Source organism: Dermochelys coriacea, chromosome 7 (genome assembly GCF_009764565.3).
Source record: "Dermochelys coriacea isolate rDerCor1 chromosome 7, rDerCor1.pri.v4, whole genome shotgun sequence".
Lineage (NCBI taxonomy): Eukaryota > Metazoa > Chordata > Testudines > Dermochelyidae > Dermochelys > Dermochelys coriacea.
This window is the reverse complement of record NC_050074.1, coordinates 94,937,982-94,961,903: the sequence shown is the minus strand read 5'-3', so window position 1 is coordinate 94,961,903 and position 23,922 is coordinate 94,937,982. Positions and strand designations below refer to the sequence as shown.

Below are 23,922 nucleotides of genomic sequence, written 5' to 3'. Positions count from 1 at the left end.
ATACAAGTTTGTTTATTTAGAAATAGTAATGGCTCCCTTTGCTTCAACAAATGGATGCTTTAGGTCACTACTGCACCCTCCAAAGTGAGATTACTACATAATAATGTAGCCTAATTTAAATTGGTTGTTGACTAACTACACTGTTTTTCTGCAATTTATTTGAATAGTATTTTGTCTTCCGCTGTACAGACCCTTTATAAATTGCATGATTCATTAGCACAGTCTTGACTGATCTTATTTCCTATACATGTAATCAATATTTCTACAACCGCAAACCCAACTATATTTTAAAATGTAAAGTATTAAAATTATATGTCAATTGCGCCAAGACAAATGCAATTATAGGATAAATAGTGATGTTAAACGTAGTGAAGCAAGGTTTTATTTTTCCTTAGTTGCTTATGGCATCTGCATTACTGCATACTTTCCATTATTTGCAAATTACACCAGACTAATTGAATAAATGCTTTAAAATGGATCCTGAGTGCTGGTTTAGAAGCACAGTGGAAGTGGTTTCTTAGACAACAGCTGCCCACATATTGATCTGATAGTAGGTAGGTGGAGGGGGTAAAACGATTATGTTGATGTACGGAGCTGTTGATTGTTTAATTGAAGGTAAAAATTTTAGCTTCACTAGTCAATTACTTGATCTCATTAAGTCCTTAAAAATCACTAACATACCATTCTGATTGAAACAACTGCACCTTGTTACTATATTGCCTAAGGCATTAGGAAAATCATCTTGCTAATGGTGATGAACAAGTGTAAACAATGATATTTTTAGCATCCGAATTAGCTTTCTCTATGTGAGAGATATCAGGTATTTAAAGACAAAAGTGCTATAAAATTTCAACTATTGAGTTTATGTATCTTTTAATTTTAGGACTTGATTATATATGCACAATTAGTGTATAGAGTAGTAAAAGCTGGGTAGGGGAAAAGTTACTATTTTCTGTATTTTTTCCCTTGCAATAAATGTAAGCAGAAAATATGGTGGAGTTGTTTCAAATATATAGCTAAACAACAACTGCCAACGATACAGTACAGAATATATCTGTTGCTTTGGAAGAATAAAAATCAATTCATGCAGCTTTGGTACCCAAAATGGAGGAGACAATAAACAGCCCGAGACCTATTATAACAATATGTGACAGGTTATGAAGACAATATGAAGGTGCAGGGCAGTAGTGATCCCCAGGGTAACAGAAATCTCTAATGGCAAGGAAGCCTAATACAACATGTGGTTTTATTAATTCGGGAGTAATTGTGCAAGACCATATATAACACCTACCTCAGATTTTGATTTACTTAACTTAACAGGTTAATATCAGAGCCTCGTTTAGAACTCAGGAGTTCCTGGCTCCTACCCTGATTCAAAATCCACCGAGCACCCAGCCTATTTTCTTTTAATGTTTCCTGTAAAAAGCATTCAGTTATTAGAGAGAGTGCAGAGACTGGGTACCCGGTTTATGTGTGGAAATGAGTTTCCCCCCTTCTCCAGTGATGGAATTTTAGCTGAATTTGCTTATCTTTAGAGAAGCAATCGCCATGTGATCTGAACGTGGTTTGATGTCCTCGTAAACGGATCTACCTAAAGACTTGTTCGCTGCTTAGTGTAAAGACACATCACGAGATCATGAATTCAATGAAAGGATAGATAGATTGGGAAGTATTTTTTTTTCTCATGATGGGCTAGCAGTGGAAAGAACAGGCTGCCAAACAAGGTAGTTAAGGCGAGTAGCGTTAAAGAAACGTAAGGCTGCAAAAGATAATTTTTTTGGAAACATGCAAAGTAATTATATGTGCTGACAGAGGCAGCTGCTTCAAAGCAGGAGAAAATGGACCTTTTCTTCCACCAGTGTTATATGTTTCTCCCCGCTTCCTGCGGTTACAGTCATGTTCAATGCTGACAGAAAATCAACACCTTGGTTAGCTTCAGAGAGCCATTTTTGGGTAAATAGTTGGAGCCAGCATCTAAACGGTATGTTTTCAGAGTTCGGCAGGCTGGGTTACCAGATTAGCCAGGAGTATTTTGAGAACTCAAAGATATCAGGGACCTGATTCTGCTCTCACTTACACGAATGTAAATCAGGAGTAGCTCCATTCACTTCCATGGAGTTACACTAGCATAAAATTGGTGTGAGCAGAATCGGGCTCCAAGTGTTTTGGTTGGGATTTTCAAAGTAATCTGAGTCCCCAGATCCAACTTGAAATTCAATTGGAATTGGTCACCTAACTCCTTTGAACATCTCACCTTTTGAGTTCAGCTGGTCTTTAACAGATAACAAGGCACACCATTTTAGAAAACTTTCTAAAAATGTCAGATCTGTAAATTAATTTTGCATAGGGACATGCAGTGATGTCAGCTTGCAATTTTATGTGAAGATGACATAGAGCTCAGTATCAAAAGTTTCCCTTGACATAAAGATGAACAGTTTTTGAAAAATCTCTCCAAAGTATGAGGGAAATTCAGGTTTCCCTTCCGTAACAGGTGTGAGGGCTTTCTTGTTCCAAGAGTATGGTGTTCTTCAGTCACTAGAAAATGCTCTCTCTACCTATATTGGATTTTCCCTATCTCCTTCTTTCATAGGGTAAATTATTTTCCAAACTCAGATTGTTTTTAAATCCTCCCTTATGATTTTATTACCACAAAGCTAGTTATCTGCGACCTTATCCATAGTTTCTTTCTTTGGATATTAAATAATTCCCTCCTCTTAGAATGTAGAGATTCTGAACGATGAAACTGATCCTTTGTTTGGTAAGTGGTGATTCCAACAGAAGAAACCACAGCCTTTCAGGCTGCAGAAGTGAAAGAACCTGAGCCATATTTTGTAAACATGGAGGTCACAACACCAGGAGATCAATAGCAAATCCAGACCATTCCCCCTTTCTTTATGGTTAGCTGGTGGAGGTTGGGAGGGTACCCAAACTTTTTTCTGTTGTTACATCGGGTCATGATCTGGTAAAAGTTGAGAATCACTTCCGTGAGCAACCAGACAATAGTGATTTAATATTTCCCCCACAGTTGATTAGAAAAGCAACATTTTTCTTTCTATTTGGACAGAGCATTCCCATTTTTGGGGTGAGGAAGGGAATGTCTCAATCCTGCAACACCTTGTTTCTACTTCTGCAAGTGGGCAGAAATTGTAAGAGCTGTACAGATATGTAGAGTTACTCTCCTGACTCACTTTGGCTGATCTCATTCTGATGGCAATCATACTGTCACCAACCTGTCCTGCCAATTTGGTGTTGAAAACAGTTTAGCTGCTAATATAAATGGGACACAACATTTGCAGCACTGGTACAGAAAGCATGATCGAGCCTTCCATCATATTCTGGAATGATGCAGAAATTGTTTGTGTCTTTTTAAATAGTTAATCCCTTTTCATCATTGATTCAGGGGGACCTATTGCTGATAGCTATTGTCAACAAAGGATACTTTCCTAGTATAACAAGGAGGCTGTAAATCCATTTCAGCGGCAGAGATAAGAGGGCTGATAGTTCTACTGTGAAGGGAGAGCTAGGCTGTAAGAAAATAAGTCTTACAAGGAGATGTTCTGGGAAAAGTCAGCTCAGGAGAGAGTCTATGGCCAAGTATATGTTGAACTGTTTTGAAGTATGGCCCTGCTTAAGGTTTCTGGGGTTTTGTGAGACGATATTGAGGAAACTGAATAAAAACAACTACCAGGCAAGGGAGTGAGTGGTAGAAGAGCTTACCTTGTTGCATTTGTTATCATAGGGTGCAGCACCCTCCCACTTACAGCACTGCACATTAGAGGCACTGAGACCGCTTTCTCTCTGCTGTTGGTAAATACCTTTTAAAGTATCTGGCTGTCATCAAAGCTCATACAACTATGTTAAGTGTCAAATATCTCTAGATCTCTGAAGGACATATGCTGTTACATGGTTATGTACTTAGGAGAGTCACTTGCTGAAAACAATATAAAAAAATCAGCGTAGTTCTTCTGAATATACAAAATATTAAATTTTAAATGGTAAAGAGGTCCATATTTTCCACTCTCTAGTTTTGTTTCCCTTTTGTGTGTGTGTGTGTTTTTCCATATTTCCATATGGTACAACTGTGACAATTCAAATCTTTATTCGGAGAGTTCTAAAACTGCATCCATTCTATATTCTGAGTGTGTGCAAAATATAGATCTACAGGATAACAAACTTAACATGCTGACATCTGTCAACCTAGACACTTTCCTTCCCTAAACAGTAACCCTTTATATTTCTTAATATTCCGTGGCCTGGGAGTTAGCAAATATGGGCTCTGTTAGATTAACTAAGAACATAAGAATGGCCATACTAGGTCAGACCAATGGTCCATCTAGCCCAGTATCCTGTCTTCTTACAGTGGCTGGTGCCAGATGCTTCAGAGGGAGTGAACAGAACAGGACAATTTATCCAGTGATCCATCCCCTGTGGTCCAGTCCCACTGTAGCAGTCAGAGGTTTAGGGACACACAGACATTAGGGTTGCGTCCCTGACCATCTTGGCTAATAGCCATTTGGGAGTTGAATTCCAGAGTCATGGGGACAGGAGTTCAGATTTTAGAACTATTAGACGAATTTCTCAGCCACCATGGTAACACATAGGAGGGAAATGGTCACTTTCGGCCAAAGAGGGAAGAAAGGGCACATAGGACCTTGCAGGATAGGGCCCTTAGATAGACACAATCCAAATGAGCTGCACCTTGTATTGTACTTAAAAACAAATAAAAAGATAGTATATTCTTCAGAGACAGCTATAATATGCTATGTATGTCTGGCTTTGCTCAGTAACTGGCAGTTGCATTCTGGGCTTGATGGAGCTTCAGAAGTAGTTCCTAGGGAGCACATTGCAGCAGTGCAATTTGGAGTGCCCAAAGGCATGCAAAATTGTGGTGACACGATTGGAAATTGCACTTGGGATCAGGCTTGTACCTATTGCCAATCATGCCCCATTGGTAGCTGGGAAAACTCAGATCAGTGGGTCTGATTCTTTTCTCACTTACATTTATGTAATTCAGGAATAACTCAATTGAAGTCAGCGTCACACCAGTTTTAGTGAGAAGGCTCAATGTCCTTTAAGACTGATGCACGTACACTAGTCACAATGATTTTCATACTGGGCTAGCAATGTGAAAAAACAGCAGTTATAGAAATAGCCATTATCCTCCTCTTTCCTCCAGCTCAGTGAAAAAAGAAGGGGAGGGGATGGAGAGCGAGAGCTAGAGCTAGAGAAGGTTGAGAACTCAAGGACCAAAAATCCTGGGATCTCTGCTTTTCCCAGCATTAAATAAAGATATGCATTTTTCTGTATCTTTTAAGAAAAGGATTCTTTGGTGATATTTCCAGAGATTTATCTCGCACTCTGTTTCTAAATGAATAATCTGAATCAGAATCAGAAACAACCTACTCCACAATTCTGTTAATGCTAAAAGTGCAATTTCCTCACACTTATGAAAATCAATATATAGCGCTGGGAACACCTAGAAAAGTATGTTGTAATATTGCAGCATAACCGCCTCACTTATTAGGTAAATATCTTATTCCATAATGGATAACTTTAAAAATGAATCTTTTTCATATGATTACTTACAATTATTAAGCTATTTAACAACCATGTTGGATGATGCTTCTGCCAATATCAGCTGTGATTCTATTAGTATATCACCTTTTAACTCTTACTGATAAATTAAATTGCTGATGTGCTTTCTTATGATGCCTAACTGTAGCTCTAGAAGACTATTTATCTAAGCAATCAGGGAAGTTAACTGTTCACTGGCAGGGTAAGTGTCTGCAAATAGTCTCTGCAATAACATATTAGCAGCCACTGCAAATGGAGAAATATGAATTAAGCATATAGATCTTGCTCCTGTCCCCTCCCCCTTATTTTTGCATGTTTGCTGATGCATTTGTAATGTCAGAAATGGCTCTGAATGTTGAGCATTAGATGTGGGAACTGGAGCATAAAATAATGTCTACATTTTAGCCTTTTTAATCAAGAGGAAATGTTCTAATGTTGGATATAGATTTAATGCAAAACTAAATATTTGACCTTATGTTTTTTATGTCAGTAAATTAGCCAGTATTTATCAGAGTTTTCAAAACGAGGGGGTTTAATGCCTCATTTGACATGATTTTGTCACTCCCAGACAGAAAGCTGATTAGCCATCCATTTATGCCATTATTGCTGCTGCTTGTAGCACTATATGAAGCTAATGAAGGGTCAGTTGCCATTTCCTTATAAATCTTGGTTTTCATCATTTATAACTCATCAATTTTAATGCCCTGTTGGTTGTAACATGGTAGACAAGTTTCAGACCAAAAATAAGATTTTGTTGGTCCAAAAATAGCTTAAATTGACCAAGTTACTTTTAATTGAGTGGCCAAAAAAATGTTAATACTGTATTATGGCTTACAAAGTAGCCAAAGCTGTGTTTAAAGTTACAGCTCAATGTCAGCACTAAACCCCTGTTTTCAAAATCTCATAACTTTCTCCAAAAACCTCATTGTGAACTGACTTTTCTGTGCATTTGGAAACAGGGAGGAATCTCTTGTGGTAAGTTTTCATTAGGGAAGCAGAAAAAAAATATACACTTTCCTTCAAAACTGCATAGTTGAATAAAGCCTTGAAAAGGTTAGATTTTTATTGGTAAATGTCAGTAAAGTCAATTCCACAAGGCATGCATTCACACACCCCCAATGAAAAAATATCTTCATTGATAAATAATCAAAATGTATAGATAGACAAAGTAAGAAAAATGCTGTTGAAGAATTTACTAGAGTTTGATTTAAGGATATTTACTTTGTATATTTTTACTTGTGATGTCGACAATTTGATTTAAGTGTTACAAAACTTTAGATTTTTGAACCTCAATGCCTACTGTTGTTCAATAATTACTGTCTGTCCCCCTCATAATTTCCCACAACTGTGAAAATGTAAATGGACAAAAACAAAAAAAGCTTAAAAAATTGATATCTGTCAAAATTATATAAAACATTAAATTCTGCCAAGCCTAGTTATAGAGGGGAATTTTGTGGCTAGTGTTATGCAAGAGGTCAGCTCTTCTGGCTTTAAAATATATTAATCTATGAATATATGGTCTACTGTGTGAGATGGATCTTTTTCTACGCTGTGAGAGAAGGAGAAATGTTCTACTGATACCGTGTTGTGTTGGACAATGTGATAGATTGATGCTGATGATGCTGGACCCAAATCTGCTAGTATTACTCATACCAATAGTTCTGATTTCTATTATTTCTCCCGGTGTTTCCCATAGGAAGATGCTTCATGTTCACAAGGATATCAGTGGAGCTGTTTAAAAAATCCATTTTTAAATTGTATCAAACACTTGACTCAGTACTGGGATGTGAAAAAGCTAGACTCAGTCAGACCCAGTGGAATATTTTTCAAGATTTGACATACACTATGATGGCAGTGCAAGTACAAATGGAATGTGGAGGGAAAACTATTTTGAAAAACCTTTGATGTTGTTTAACAGAGGTTTAATTTTTAAAGGATGCAACATTTTAAATCCATTTTTAAACACCTTTATAAAGCTTCTAGCATGCTAGCAAGCCATCTTTTCCCTGAGTACCTCCCCTCCCCCAACACACACACCTTTCAGATAACACTACAAAGCGTCCAGCAGGTCTGGGAGCCCTTTGTCTTGGGATCCTGGGCTGTAGATTTACATTTCATACTTCAGATTGCATGGCATATTACAAGGCATGGGAAACTTGAAAGCACAAGCCTCCTGGCCTTGCAGAAATGTTGCTGGGACTATTGTGCCCCCTGGATGCCATCTTAAGAGCAGGAGATATTCTTTTTGGCATTTCCTCTGCCCCCAATCACTGGGCCAAATTTTCTGCTGTCAGGAAATTCTACATTATATTTCCTTCATCAACAGTAATAACCATATTAAAAGACAAGAGCCCAGACCCTTTGAGGTTCTGAGCACACTTAACTCTTATTCACTTTAATGCAAGTTGAGGTCACTCTCAACTTCATAGGGTATAGCCGGGCAAAACTTCCACTGCAATTGATAGGAACCTACTCTGGACTGAGGGTCCAATCCTGAGTCCATTTAAGTTAAAGTGTTTTCACTGACTTCAATTGGAGAAGGATCTACAGCAGGGATTCTTAAACCTTTTTATAGCATGAGTTAACTTGTAATAAAGAGAGCATCTCATGAACCATCTCCCCTCCCAACTGCACTCCAATTCATGATCATCACGTACATCATTGCTCTAGCAGTCATAGTAATTTCTTGCATGGGAGGAACTGAATTGTATGTGTGTGTGTGTAATTGTAATTGTAATTGTGTGGGAATTCCTCATGGGTGGGGCAGAGGAAATTGCCATACACAAAAGCAATCTTGCAACATATAACCCATTCCCCCAGTTCATATCCTTGAGTCCCTTGGGACCACTGCCAGCTAGTATAAGTTGAACTACTACCTTTGCCATATCTCAGGTCCTAACCTCAGTACAACGCAGCCAAACTCAGTGATTTTGGGCTCATCATTTTGAATATTCTTGGCTTTGTGCATGTAAAATCTTACCCATAATGTTGCATTAATATAGTGATTTGGATTTTTAAAAGTACTGAATTTGGTCACTAAGCTACCATAGTAGTCATTCCGGGCAAGATTTTTAAAGGTATTTAGGCACCTAAAGTTGCAGATGGGTGCCTAGTGGGATTTTCAAAACTGCTTATGTGCTAAACTGCTACTGCAATCATGACTCACCCTGATGCTTTGAAAATTCTATTAGGCACCTATCTGCAGTTTTAGTACCTTTAAAAATCTGGCTCATGGAGCTCAGGTTCCTCCTGTAGAAGCCCATAAGAGGACTTGCAGAGACACAGTAAACTTTCTCTTTTACTGTCTTATCAATTTAACCAATATAGTTGTGTATGGTTACCCAAAATCAACAATTGGTAGTTACGTTTCTTGGTTATGTGACTGTTAAAACACATTAACAAGTGACCATCAAAACTCTTTTGATTAATTTGTTCAGTATGTTTTTAGTCTAAAGCATGTTACACAAAATTGTTCTAATGTAATCAACTTATTTGCAATAGGTTCCAACTAAATGTCTTGAGTTAGCTAAAGAAAAATTAATCCTAAACTAGTGTAGCTAGGTACATGTACATAAGATTGTAACTGTGGTACATCTGTATTTTGATTTTTTTTTCTTGCAGAATTTTTGGATTAATACATTTTTACTACACTTATTCCTATTTGAACATCAAAAAAATCACCAGTCTCTTCACTGCCTAGATTGAAAGTACTTTAATGCATTAATTATGGATACATTGAACGCTTCTTTTGTTCATTTTGTGTGGTTAATGAAAGACAAATAAACTTGTACCTAAAAATGTCACTCCAGAATTAAATAAGTAATATTGCATCAGAATGACATTTAAAAAATAAGTCTTGTGAAACTTTAGGAAAAAGTGACCAATTCCTAATGCTTTGTTATTTAAATCTACTATATAATCAACACAAAGACAATGTGTATGCATGTTTTTCAGCTATGCAAGACTGAAACCATGATCATAATCAGGAAAACAACACAAACCTGCTCAGACACAATTACTAGGGTTAATAAATGACTAATACAGAAAATATGAACATTTCAGTCTGTTTTTCTTTGGATTTATTGCAAAACTGACTCAAATAAGTAGCTCAAACGGTTGTTGCAGTGCATTAGAAGCATAGTGTATGAAGTCTACTGGGTGGAGGAATGTGCTCCAGCCCATTAATCTTTAAAGGAAGCAGTAGACTGGTATTTTATGGTTTCACAGCTCTAGCTGGGTCTGTCATTTTTTTTATCAGATTCTCTATGCTTTGTGGAGGTTTTAATGTTGCAAAGGAACGAAGGAAGGAAACTAGTTGCTAGACTGAAAGCACGGTGGGACAAGGACTGTCTTTTTATGCATTTGTACAATGGCTTATATCAGTGATTCTCAAACTTTTGTAGTGGTGACCCTTTCACACAGCAAGCCTCTAAGTGCGACCCCCCCACCCCTTATCAATTACAAATACTTTTTAATATATTTAACACTCTTATAAATGCTGGAGGTGAAGTGGGGTTTGAGGTGGAGGCTGACAGCTCGTGACCCTTCCAGGTCACAACCTCGTGACCTCCTGAGGAGTCCTGACCCCCAGTTTGAGAACCCCTGGCTTAGATGGAGGGGCTCTGATAAATTAGTGGTGCTCCCATAATACAAATAACACTAATATAATATTACTACATAACACTGGAAATCCATATGCATTGTTGAAACCAATCCGAATGTAGAGAACCAGTGCTCATCCCTGTAGCAAGGCAGTCTGCCCCTTTAAGGGCCTATGGAGCCAGGGAGCAGCAAGCCCTGGCCTATGAAGCCCAGTAGGGAGGCATAGGAATCAGTAGATCCAGCTAGGCAGAAGCTAATGATTAGTTCTGAGTCCCAGCTAGAAGATATAAGTGTGGACCCAGCTCTTTAAGAGAAGGAGGGTCAGGGGAGATAAATGCTTTCCTGGCTGGTGAGCCTGCCCAACCTGAAGCTAAGGGAGGACTGTAAACTTGAGCTACTGTGGAACTGAGGGCCCTGCACTACCAGTCCACAAACACACACCAGGATTATCACTTTTGTTTCTTTCCCATATTTTTTTGTTTAGGTAATAGAAAAACCTGCCTTGAAGGCTAAAACAGAGTTGGCAGAACTGACTGTTCTATACCCAAGCAGTGGATAGATCCATCAGGTTACAATCCCCATTTCTTTAACTGATGAGCCCTACTACAAAAAGTCCGGTGGAAACAGACTAACATGGCTACCCACAGATACTTGACTACAAAGAGTGTTTGCTGTGGTATAAGGTGGTTTTCTCTCTCCTGCTGTCTGAATGGGTTAAAGAGCTCAGAGCAGAGCTCCAAAGTAAAAAACCAGTTACTCTAAGAAATTATAGTTCTTTTACAGTGTTGGAGAAATTATTAGTCACAAGTTGCCTACCAAAGTTTTTCTCAGGCTTTGCAGACTAAGGATGGAACAAGGCTGGTTTCAACTTAGGCAGGCGAACACATAGGTTGTTGCAGATGTTTTGAAAGACTCCAGTGGAATGAAGTTCTCCCTTCAGAAGAATGTGAATCAACAGTCTAGCTAAATTAAACAGTTAAAAACTCATTGAAAAGTTTTTTTCAGCTTTGCGGTTCTCTTTTTTCTTCTTCTCCAGTTTCCTACAAAATTAACCAAGCGGCAGGGACCATGAATTTATATATACGCATAGGGGCCTATAACAGGGTGACTGTAATAGTTAATGTTCATCTGTAGCATGGAACTAAGAAATTCATAATAGAGAAAAGATTACTCAAATGGGAGCTGATCCTGCAGCAGTCATTGAAAGCAGACCACTTTGCTCTATAAAAACATGAAAAAGTAAGCAAGACTTTTAGCTGGGACTGATCCTGATTCCATCCCACTCACATTAACAGGACTGCTTGCTTGAGAAAGTTGATCAAGCTGTAGCCCTATGTAGAATTTTCCTTACTAGATTCTGACACACTAGGGAATTCTTTGAAATGTTTCTATAAACATACATAGAGGAACATTTATCCTCTGCTCAAAGATGCTAATGAGGGTCAAATAATTAATAGATTCACCTGCATTAGCTTGGAAACCCAAATGATCTCCCCCTTTCTCCTTCAATTTACCAAAGCCCCCCATAGCAGAGAAATGGGGGTGTGGATAAGTGTCAGAACTCCAGGACATTTCCTTTTATTTTCCCTAGTCTCCTGTCTGGTGGAAGAGGGTTGAACCCATCTTTCCCCATAACAGAACTAGGAGGTTCAGCCACCAAGCCCCACAGATTCCCTCCAGATCCATGTGGCTCTAAGGGGTTCATGGAGGCACATAACCATCCACGGTGAGATGCTGTGTGTGTGTGTGTGTGTGTGTGTGTGTGCGTATGTGTCCACACTGGCTCTGGGGCATCCTGTGGCTTTCTATGGTGAAACAGCTGCATTGTTGGGCTTCCCCGACTTGTGGCACCCCTACATGTTTCCCTGCCTATTATACACTATGGATTCGCCGATGAAACCGGGGTCTAAAGGGATGATGTGCTCACAAAGGTACATTCCCTGTCTTTAAAATAAGGACACTAAGTTTTGATGCAATATGATGTAAGAATCTGATTACATTGGGCTACTTTAGTCAAATTTTGTTGGTTAACAGGATGGGTTCTGAAGAGGTACAATGCAAACATTGCACTGGGCTTCAGTAATAAATAAATAAAATGTCAGCAATGTCAGAATAATTCTAAGGCTTTGACATAAATCCAGCAAAGGACAGACATTTAAAGCTAAAGCTTCTCTATCCTTAATTTACCCCATTCTCTATAGTTATTTTAAAGAATGGGATGTTATATGAATATTACAACAGCTGCAGCACAGCCAGGTGATTTTAGGATAGTGAAAAAAGAAGCCTCAGGGTAAAAAAAGACAGCTGTGATTTCAGATCTCTCTCTCTGCCGTGATGATGTTCTTGATTACATCAGATTCTGTTTATAGAATAAAGCTGTGTCATCTTGATCAAGATAGATACAAATAACAATCAGAATAGGCAAACCTAGTACAGAAAATACTAATGCAACACAGGACCAATGTTACCCTGACATCCAGTGCTCAGTCACTAACCTTTACCAGAGGATGAATGATTTACTGTGGAACTTTGTTGAAACTGGCAGTTTTGCTATGTCCTGGATAATCAATGGGTTGGTTGAGAAAACAGGCCAGTGTAGAAACTGCACTAGAAATACCAAATGTGTGTACACTTAGAAACTCTAGGACATTTTTACAGTTATCTAATCAGAATGAATTGCAATCATTCAAGCCAAACCTGAACTTTGGCCTGTCTTCAGAAGTGCAAGGACAGTTAGTCCCCTGCGTTAGCAAGCACACTAGGTATCTGGCCCAGTCCTTCTCTCTTCTTTTACACAATCAGTCCCATTGAAGTCAATAGGACTGAGTAAGTGAGCAATTTGGCCCATGCTGACATTTTCATAAAAGAGTATAGACGATCAGCTGCTCAGGGCACTGAAAGAAATCATTTTGAGATTTGGTATAGTGGATATACACCATTTTTTTTTAACTTTTTTTTTTTTTTAAATTTTCCAAGACCAAATGAAAGGTTTCAACCTAATCACAGCTTATTCACAATTAAATATATAAAACACATCAGTACTACCCATTTACTGTCACATGCTGCCAACCGCAGAGAGGGCAAAGTGGAAAAGATAATGCATACTTTTCCCAGGTAAGATCCACAGGGTAGTGATGGTGGTGGGAGAATAATGTACCTCTCAACATGTCCCTGATCCACCCATTCCCTCCTTCTTTCAGCCCACCCAGCCGTCCTCTTCTGCAGCATTGGCCCTTGATGCCCAGAAAGGGCTCTGACGAGTCTGGTGTTGGGCAGTGGTATGGTATGTAACCTATCGCTTAAATCAGCCTCTGTACCAGATGACTGGAGGATAGCTAATGTAAGGCTGATTTTTAAAAAAGGCTCCAGAGGTGATCCTGGCAATTATAGACAAGCAAGTCTAACTTGATTACCAGGAAAATTCATTGAAACTATAGCAAAGACCACAATTATCAGACACAGATGAACACAATGTATTGGGGAACAGTCAACATGGCATTTGTAAAGGGAAATCATGCCTCATCAATTTATTAGAATTCTTTGTGGGGGAGAGGGGGTCAAGCAACATGTGGATAAGGGGGATACAGTGGATACAGTGCACTTGGACTTTCAGATAGACTTTGACAAGGTTCCAAAGGCTCTTAACTAAAGGAGGAAGTTATGGGATAAGAGGGAAGGTCCTCTCATGGATTGGTTACTGGTGAAAAGATAGGAAACAAAGGCTAGGAATAAGTGGTCAGTTTTACCAGTGGAGAGAGGTTTATAGCAGGAACCCCCAAGGGTCTGGGCTGTTCAACATATTCATAAATGATCTGGAAAAAGGGGTAAACAGTGAGATGGCAAAATTTGCAGATAATACAAAACTACTCAACATAGTTAAGTTCAAAGCAGACTGTGAAGAGTTACAAAGGGATCTCACAAAACTGGGTGTCTGGGCAAGAAAATGGCAGATTAAATTCAATGTTGATAAGTGCAAAGTAATGCACATTGGGAAACATAATCCCAACTTTACATACAAAATGATGGGGTCTAAATTAGCTGTCAACACTCAAGAAAGAGATCTTGGGGTCATCATGGATAGTTCTCTGTAAACATCTGCTCAGTGTGCAGTGGCAGTCAAAAAAACTAACAATGTTAGGACCATTAGAAAAGGGATAGGAAATAAGACAGAAAATACCATAATACCACTATATAAATCCATGGTATGCCCACATCTGGAATATTGCATGGAGTTTGGTGGTCCCATAAAAAAAAAAGATATACTTTAATTGGAAAAAGTACAGAGAAGGGCAACAGAAAAGATTAGGAGTCTGGAACAGCTTCCATATAAGGAGAGTTTAAAAAGACTGGGACTGTTCTGCTTAGAAAGGAGACAGATCGGGGGATATGGTTGAGGTCTATAAAATTATGACAGGTGTTGGGAAAATGATTAAGGATAGATTCATCAATGGCTATTAGCCAATATGCTCTGAGTGTCTCTAAACTGGCTGCCAGAACCTGGGACTGGATGGATCGCTGGTTAAATTGCTCTGTTCTATTCATTTCCTCTGAAGCACCTGGCTTTGGCCACTGTTGGAAGACAGGATACTGGGCTAGATGGACCATTGGTCTGACCCAGTATGGCAGTTCTTATGTTCTTATGTTAAGTTCTAATAGTGTTGTGGAGGTGACTGAATCACCTTTCTCCAGGGAAAAGGCAAATCCTTTTCATCCTGGAGGGTGAAAATTCATTTAACCAGTCAGTGCAGACACCAGGAGAGGCACACTGCCCCCAGAGGGGAGCTAAGGTTCCCCAGTCTCATAAGAGGGGGAACCTCTCTCTGCTTTTAGCAGTGAGGTGGGAGTTTCACTCTGAGTCTTTTCCTTATTTTAATAGCAACTTGGCAACTCTAGGCTGGGCAGATCCCATTTTGAAGGCCTCAGTGCGGTTACTAGCTTATCACCTCTATTTTGCTGGGCTGTTATCAAGGGAAAGGTGTCTCAGCTCTTCTAGCCTGCTGGGCTGAAGCCAATGCAGTGGTCTTGGTGAAGATTAATGGCTCAGCAGCTGCTGTTTGTTGGGCTGACATCAAGGCTCAGACCTCTGTCATGTTACTGGCTCAGTACCTCTAGTTTGAAGGCCTCTGAGGTCACTGGATCAGCATGTCTCACTTGCTGAGTTTATGTAAAGGTGTTGACTACTGTGAGATCTTTCACTCAGCACCTCTTGCAAGGTACCTAGGTAAAGATCTTTGTGAGCTCATTGGCTCAGCAGTGGTAGCTTGCCAGGCTGCTATGAAAGCACAGGTCTCAGTGAGGCTAGTGGCTCAGCTGAGAGGGGAACAAGAGGCACAGGGATGTTAAGTGACTTATCGAGATCATGAAGTAGCATTGTTGCCTCCTCTTGCAATGGTAACATGCCTTGTAATATTTGATGTTTTCTTCACAGCCCCAGCTCTGCAGGCATTTGAATATGGCAGGATCTCATCTTTAATTAAAGGGGAAAAAATCTAGCTTTCATGGTTGCAGAGAAAAGCTTGAAATTGTGACCCAAGTGCACCCTAAATGCTTAGTGACCAGATAAAAACTTTAGCTAAAAAGTCATGTGATTTTTTAAAAATTATCTTATAGTTTGTGGGGGGGTCTGACTCCCGATTTTTGAATGTTTGGGGCTTGCAATACTGCAGCACCTCAATAGAAGAGGCAAGACTAGAACCAGTGGTTGTACTTCCTTCTCTTCCTTGTTAAAGAGGCTCCTTCCCATTCATTACAGCTCTTATGTTTGCCCTCACCAGCACTGTGAGGGGGAAACAGTGATGGTGGCAGTTGCATCCAGTTCTCCAGAAATTCTGTTGACTTAAAAAGGATTCTACATGTGAGAATGGAGCATTGTTGAGTACAGTACACCTTGTGGGTCACTTGAAAAGGTGCAACGTATTCCTCCGCAAGCACATATTGCTGCTCAAAGCATGCATGTTAACTAGCTGTGGAGCTGGAGAGCAGACCACATCCTCTTGTGGTATGTGGGCTGACATCTTAGTTACTCCATCTCCTTAGTGAGAAGTGGAAGGGCACAGAGAATATAGAGACCCTCTTTTCTAACCACCTCAGCACACCAAGATAGCAGATGACAGAATCAGGCCATTAGGGTGGGATTTTCAGAAGTACTCAATGCTGGCCTAGATGGTAAAACTCCCATCAAAAGCAGAGAGAGGCTAGCGCTGTGTGCTTTTGGGAATCCCACCCTTAGTATATGTATCAGTAAGATTCAATGTTGTCACACAGACAGTCCATCTAACATGAGCTCCCCAGTTTGTCACAACTCAAAGCAGTCTCCCAACCAGAAAATTAAAGCAAGAGTCGTAGAGTTGTCTTCGAAAATTAAAATCAGTTTTGCTATTCTAAAGCATCTTGGAAGCAGGATGGACTAAACAGCGTTAGGATCATTTTATTTATTTAAACAAGACTGTTTAGTCTTATTTTGAGGTAAATCTAATAATCCAGAAGAGGTTAACTTTTCCACTTTAGTTGCTAAGACCTTCTGAATTTTTCTTTTCTCTCTGCTGTTTTTATTGAAGATTGCCACATACTGCCCTTCCAGAGTCCTTTCTGCTGCATGCATCCAGTGCTCACTCATAAAATACAGACTATGTGGTCCCAGGCTTGTCTTGGAATAAAAGACAACTTGCTTTATACTCTGAGGCCAAAATAGGCTCAGAGCAGCACCTTTGCTAATGCATAAAATACCTCCAAATCGGTGTGTCAAATTGTCTGTTGACCTGTAGCTTGTGTAATCATTTAAAGCAAGTGAGTGTAAAATACTACTAAATACAACTCTAATGATTTATATTCACATTGCATTGGTGTACATTGCCACACAAGGTGCAGGGCAATGGAAAGGCTGGCACTTGAAATTTGCCATGCTGTCAAACACAGACCCACTTCTCCACCCGGTGCTGAAAACAGTTGTCCTGATGATGTGGACAGGGTCAACTGAGTTCAACAGCTATACGTGTAGCAAAGTGTGCTAGGAACCTAGGAAAGTGAAGTATCTAGCTTGCTACCATTGAGTTTTGAATTCAGTTGACTCTGTTTGTGTGAGCAGCACAATTACATCTAGCATTGGCTTGGGAAGAGAAGCTGCTGTGGTTGTTGCCCAATATCAAGAACATCAGTGTTACTAGTTTTACGTGGCTATATCCTTAAATATGAAGTCAAAGGGAACTATAATTATAGCATTTCACACTGTGCTCAAGGACAGAACCAGACACCATAGGAAACATGCAATACAAATGTAGTGCACAGAAAGCACATTTCTTAAAATGATTTATGTTAGTGCATAGAGAAAGGACAAGATACGCTTAATAAAGTTACAACCCCCCATGATTTCTTAGAAATCATGGGCTGAATTCTATCTCAGGAAATGACAAGCCTACTCAGCCAGCATGAGTGAGAATAAGAGGAACCACCTGGCCTTTCTTTGTTCTAGCTAATTTACTTCCTCTGGCCCAATCCACTCCCCCGCCTTTCTTCTGGAGGACTGAGGTGAACGCTGGTTGCATCCTTGCAAATATATATACGATTAAAGGAGGAGGTAAGTTTATGTGATTATCACCAACTGACTTCACCATGTGCTTAGGGTATTGCTTTCTTACAGCTGGGTCTTCTAAAGTCCAAGCACTTTAATGGAATTTATGCCATTTGCGTGCAGTTTTCAGTCAATGCTCCATAACAAATGCACTCTTCAGCTATTCAAGACTTCATCATATCATTGGAGCCAAAAGGACCATGAAGAAATCTTTGTAACTTTGGGACAAGAAAGTTAAAGACTTACATTGTCACTCTTAGATGATTTTCAGTTGGTTTAATTCTTCCAGGAAAAAAAAAATTACAGGTAAAAGTCATATCAGAGTTTATGAAATAAAAAGGAAGAAAAACAAAACAAACAAACCAACAAAAACCCTACCAACCACTAACTGGAACTTCAGAAAAATCATACAACATGAAATTTAATATGAGTAACACTTCCTGTTTTGGTACAAATGGTTCAAGAAAGATGGAGCTAGCAAATAATTTGTAGTGTAGATAGTTTGTCCTTTCTACTCAAAAAATTAATCTGACTCTTTATTTTTTAAACAGAGCAAATTCACACTGTTTAGCGCTGTTCTCTTAGGTCAATTGAAAGCTACCATAAGTGTGGAAGACTATATGTCCTCTATGCAACAAGAGCAAAAGCTTTCATAAGCCCTAAATATTGTTTCATTCAGGAAGTTATTCTTATGTGTATGTTTCCACAAGTATTATCAGTAGAATTAGAGGTAGCAGCAATATCCACAAGTTGTTTGGTTTCCTTCCCACACTATCAGACACTGAAACAACAAAGATGAAATGTTGTGGGAAACGCCTTTAACTGCAACACAAGTGGCTTTCCAGAAAAGATTTAAGGAAATTGTCTTTAATGCAGAATTGTTGAAGCGATGTAAGAGGGATTTTTGCATGAAATGTTTTATTTGTGTAGTGCATTTTAAGGACACCTTGGGCCAAATTCTTTCCTGGTGTTATGATACTGAAGATGTGTTCGGGCCAGTGGGCCATATTCTGATCTTAGTTATATTAGTGTAACTTTCAAAGGAAATTTTTCTAGATTTATGCTGATGTAATTGAATTAAAGCCAACCAAAAATCTTTGCAGATTATGGGTCATCTCTGAAAAAGTATTCTTGTGAGTGGTTTCATTAAGGCGAAATTGATGCTTATGATCTCTTTTGGGTCAGAGGTTATTGGCTATGGTGTATAAGCAGAAAAGAACCAAACTTGCTTTACAGATCTCAGATTGTTTTTTCAGGACTCACAGTTACAAAAACCCATACTTTTACCTGTAGGTTAAATGAATTTGCTAATCGTGTAATTAAGAAACAATAAACACGGAATGCCTCAGGCCCATTTTACCGAATAAAACAGCATTTTAAGCTGTTACTCTAATGAGACATATTGATTTTATAAAATTAGTTATAAAAGACAGACTTAATAATGACTTTTCCTGTGCATGTTAAGCTCATACATGCATATGTAGCCTTATTGCTTGCTACACCTGGTATAGTCCTTATCTTAGCTTTCTGAACACTATGGGTCCTGGCTGTGGTGTAGGGACAGAGGAAATGAAGCTTGGATGTGCCTTATTTAGGGGTTACATGGGCCAGAGTGGCTCCCAGAGTAGGCTAGGCACCTCAGAGGCTATCATAAAGTGTGTCTCTCTTTTACTGGTCCTTAGGGGTCTTTATGGGGTGCAGAATTGCTGGGGTGCAGATCTGTCCTGGCCTTGCTGCCTCATGCCCCACCTCCAACTCATCCCCCACCCAGGGTTGCTGCAGAGGCCTGCTGAAGGGTACTTATATCTGCCTTGCAGCCACTTTACACAAGCCAAGGTGGCATAAAGAGGTGGCAATGATTAATTAGACTCAATAGATCTATCACCTGACTATTTGCTCCAAGCTGCGTCTCCCCCTGTAACTTCAAACACTGATATACAGCCATACCTCCTCGTACAAGACATTTTTATTTCTGCCTGAGTGTCTTTCAACTTCCTGGCCACTAAACCATTGGAATAACTCCTCTATTAGTAGCTATGGATGCTGTTGGTAACAGAAGCATTTTAACTCAAGGCTGTCTTCAGGAATGCAATGACACGGTAAGGAAAAATGAGTGTCTTTGAAATCATAAAGATGCTACTGTCTTGCTTCAAAAAAAAAAGTATGGAGAAACCAGTTTAAATATGGCAGAAGTAACGATGACTCTCTTCAAGTGTTCTACTTGGGGGAGTCAGGCTCTTGAGGCAGGAAGAAGCAGCTTCGTTGAGGAGGGGGGTTGACTCCTCCTGAGCGGCCGGGGCTCCAGCTGGATAAGGAGGTTGCACCTCTCCTCTTGAGATTCAGTGATTCTCTCACTTGTCTACATCTTTTAGGGGGAAAAGATGTGGTTCGCTACTGATTCTCCTAATCTGGTCTAGTTACTGGGGCAGCGAGAACAACAAATCCTTAACCTTCTCGCGGTGCCCATCGAACGCCACCTATATGGTGGTGACCAAGAGGATCTGCTGCCCTGCCCCACAGGGTGACTGGGCTGCAAAAAACCCCATGGGAGAAGCCAACACTTCTGTGTTTGAAAAACAAAATGAAAGCCGAGCCTCTGGGTTCACAGCGAACCGCCCTCCATTGCGTTGAGAATTGCGGGGTTCTCTTGAACTGCCACCTACGCCGACATATGTCTCTCCAGAACTGGAGGTGACAGTCGCTGTTTTTGAACACATGATTGGGTATGTTTTGGTTGAAAATATTATGAAGTTATTTATTTTAGATAAGCAAGTTGGATGACCAATTTTTATTGCCAATAAGTGTTTCTAGTGTCAAAGTTATTTAATGCCATTCTTAGCAAATCTTTTAAATATGTGTTTTTCCTCTATCATTTCAAGCTATAATGCTATTGTTTACTCTCCTGGCTTGATATCATTAATGACCTATCAGTTTCTCAGTTTTGAGTGTAATTTGTTTAGATGCACAAAGCAGTATATCTAATAAAGCACAGAATGCCATCAGTCAACAAGAAAACAGACAAGGCATGAAGTGAACAGTAGATGCTGGGCCAAACTCTATTACTCCAGATTTACTTTGGGCTCATTCAGAGAAAACCTCTGTCCTTTTTAAAATTAAATTTATACCATAAATTGTTATAGTTGCATCAATCCAGTTAGAAAATGAGGGTGGGGGAGTGAGGAGGGAAGTAAATAGGACTTAATGAAAAACAAACTCTTGGTTAAAATTACCTTTCCTAAAACCAGATGGCTGTACACCCATAAATAGAATTATTAATACTAGAGCTGGCTGAAAACCAATTTGGACATATGTACACATTATAATGTTGACCAGGTTTACTTGGGTTAATCAGCCCTTCCTTGCCACCTCTGTGGTGCCACCTCAAAGACTCAGGTTAACATTTCAACCTTTATGGTTTTCAAGAAGGAGGTTGCTCAGTTACTGTACTGAAGGCTCTAAAACCACAAGATAAAAATACCCAAGCATGCAACATACAAGGACATGCGGCGCAAAAGGTGAATTCTTTACTTCTAACCATCTCCACACTGTGACACTGATTTTTATCTCCTCTTCTGAGATCTGATTCTCCATTGCCCTGCATCTTGTGTAATTATTTAAACCAATGCAGAGTGAGTGCAAAGTGGGTGCAGAATGCTGCCAATTTTATTTGGTAGCATTTTTACACCCACTTTGCACTCACTTTACATAGGTTTAAATGATTACACAAGGTGCAGGGCAATGGAGAATCACGGCACTGGTGTACATCACTGGCCCACTTTATGGCCCAATTCTGCAGCCCTCCTGCTTAGATAACTCCTTTTAAAGTCAATGGGATGCACGCTTAAGACCTGCAGAAGCAGGCTTGCATGGCTACACTTCCAGATTCAAACTAGTCTTGTTAAATTGTTCCTGAGGGCTCGTCTACATTTACAGCGCTGCAGCAGCACAGCTGCTGTAGCACTTCGTGAAGATTCGACCTACATCAACTGGAGAGCTTCTCCCATTGGCATAGGTACTCCACCTCCCTGAGGGGTGGTAGCTATGTCGACAGAAGAAGTCCTCTGTTCAACACAGCGCTGTCTACTCCAGGGGTTAGGTTGGTATAACTACATCATGTAGGGGTGTGGATTTTCCATACTCTTGAGTGATATAGATATACTGACATTTGTTGGTAGTGTAGACCAAGCCTTACTTTCTTAAAATGGGAATGTTTAAGAAACATAAAAGGATAGAAACTTCAAGTCAGAAAAGACCTTCAAATTAGTCATGAGTCTACTTTTCCTTCTAGATGTGGGCAAGGATTTACATATTTGACCCTCTATGTAAAGAAAAGCATTGTTTTCTCCTACATATTTGAGGGAGTGCAATATTTTTTATGTTGCTTCAGGCAAGCACTGAAGTAATGTCACAGCATCAGCCAATCAGGATAATTTCATGCCATAAAGTCACTCCAGGAAGTAAATGCCCTTTCAGGTTGTTACTTTCTGCAGTGTCAGTAGGTCAGGTAGTCTGAATCTTTGAACCACTTGCAGATGCTCAGATCCACTGTGATTGAAGGTACCCATATTACAGCAGACTAGCACCAGACCATGTTAATAGAAATAGGAATTTGAGGCCTATTTCCCAGTGAATCACAATTACAGGGCTATATTTATTTCGTACTTTTATGTTGATCCCTTGAAGATGTATTTGCTTCTATATTACATGAAACACGTTTTAAATGGGGGAAAAAGGTTTTTTTAACAATTCTATAATGTATTAAGAGAGCCATTTTAAAAAAAAGGCCATGGGCTAGTAGTTAAAACACAGTACTGGGAGCCAAGAATCAGTGTTCTATTCCTGCACCTTCACATGATTGCTTACATGAGGTCACAAAGCAAAACCAATTAATCTGATATCTCAGTTTCTCCATCTATAACAAGGGATAATAATACCAATCACAAGGCTTGTTGTGAGCTATGTAAAGCACTCTAACATCCTCAATAGGAATTGTCATAGTAGTGCATTGTATAATTTCAAAACAGTCCAGTTTTAAGTTCTCTTAAGTACTCCTAATAGTCCATTGTAGTATCAAACGTTAGCAATACTCTAGGGAAATTAAATATTTGATAGTTCTCTGATTGGCTTGCTCGGGCTGGTGGATGAAAAGCATGTATTTGCCACTGCCAACCTGTGCCCCTGTGAAATTTATCCTGATGACACCATCAGTCTTCACTGGCTGCAGAACTGGGATCTTGTATCTGCTCCTGAACATTGACCTTATAGTGGGTGGGGAAACTACTATGCTAGCTCAATTACTGCGTGGTACGACACAATTAAAAACTATGCTACTGTTATTTTCAGCAGACTTCTTTTGTAATCCCTTGAAGTGAGTAATCCCCTGATGAGTTAAGAGGTACATTACCATGTAACATTTTGAAAGCCAAGGTTTGAAAACCTTTCAGACATCACTTAACACCTCAGATACAGTTTTCTGTTATACAAGGTTAAAAAGAACATGAATAATGCCTACATTTGCAGATATCCCCACTGTTGTGGGCTTTTGTCCAAGATAACTGAGATAATGTAAATTATGCATTCTGAGCCAACATTAGGGGCACAGAATGCTGCCAAGGTCAGCTACCTTGTGACCGTTACAAAGGAAATCATTTCTCAAAAAACACATGACAATTAAATGGCCATTGTTTGTTACTAAAAATTTCTTATGCTATTATTAAAAACACTAGCAATATTTTTGTGCTCTTAAAATATTTTTTAAAAAGTGTATCCCCATAGTAATGGGCAACCTGTGTCACGGAGTAATGGGCAGTTAAATACATACATATGTAGATGTGAATTTTTAACATATGCTAAAACTTTGCTGAAAATGAAATGGGATTGATAGATTCTGTAAATAAGTGTTCTAATCTGTAAGAGATATTAGCAAACATTCCCAAATAAATTAAGATACATTGCCAAGGCTCATTTTATGCCTATAATTCAGCTCTGTCAATATAGTCTCCTGGAAAGAATTTTTCGGAAGATCACAGTATTTTTTAGGCTCCAACTTATAAATGCAATGCACTCTAACCTTTTGTTTACAATGAATCTCTGTATATAATTATCTATAGCAATGAGAGCTAGAAGGGGAAGTTCCATGTTTGATTAAAAACTGCTGCAGATGCTGGTTCTGCAAAAAC

General features: G+C 39.3%; 1 long non-coding RNA gene across 1 annotated transcript; it reads left to right on the top strand.

Moving 5' to 3' along the window:
• Nucleotides 1-1,878: 1,878 nt before the first annotated feature.
• LOC122460984 lies at nt 1,879-19,126 on the top strand. Its single transcript, XR_006282668.1, has 2 exons — nt 1,879-1,953; nt 17,645-19,126. It is a non-coding gene; the product is annotated as an uncharacterized LOC122460984 (long non-coding RNA).
• The last annotated feature ends 4,796 nt before the right edge of the window (nt 19,127-23,922 follow it).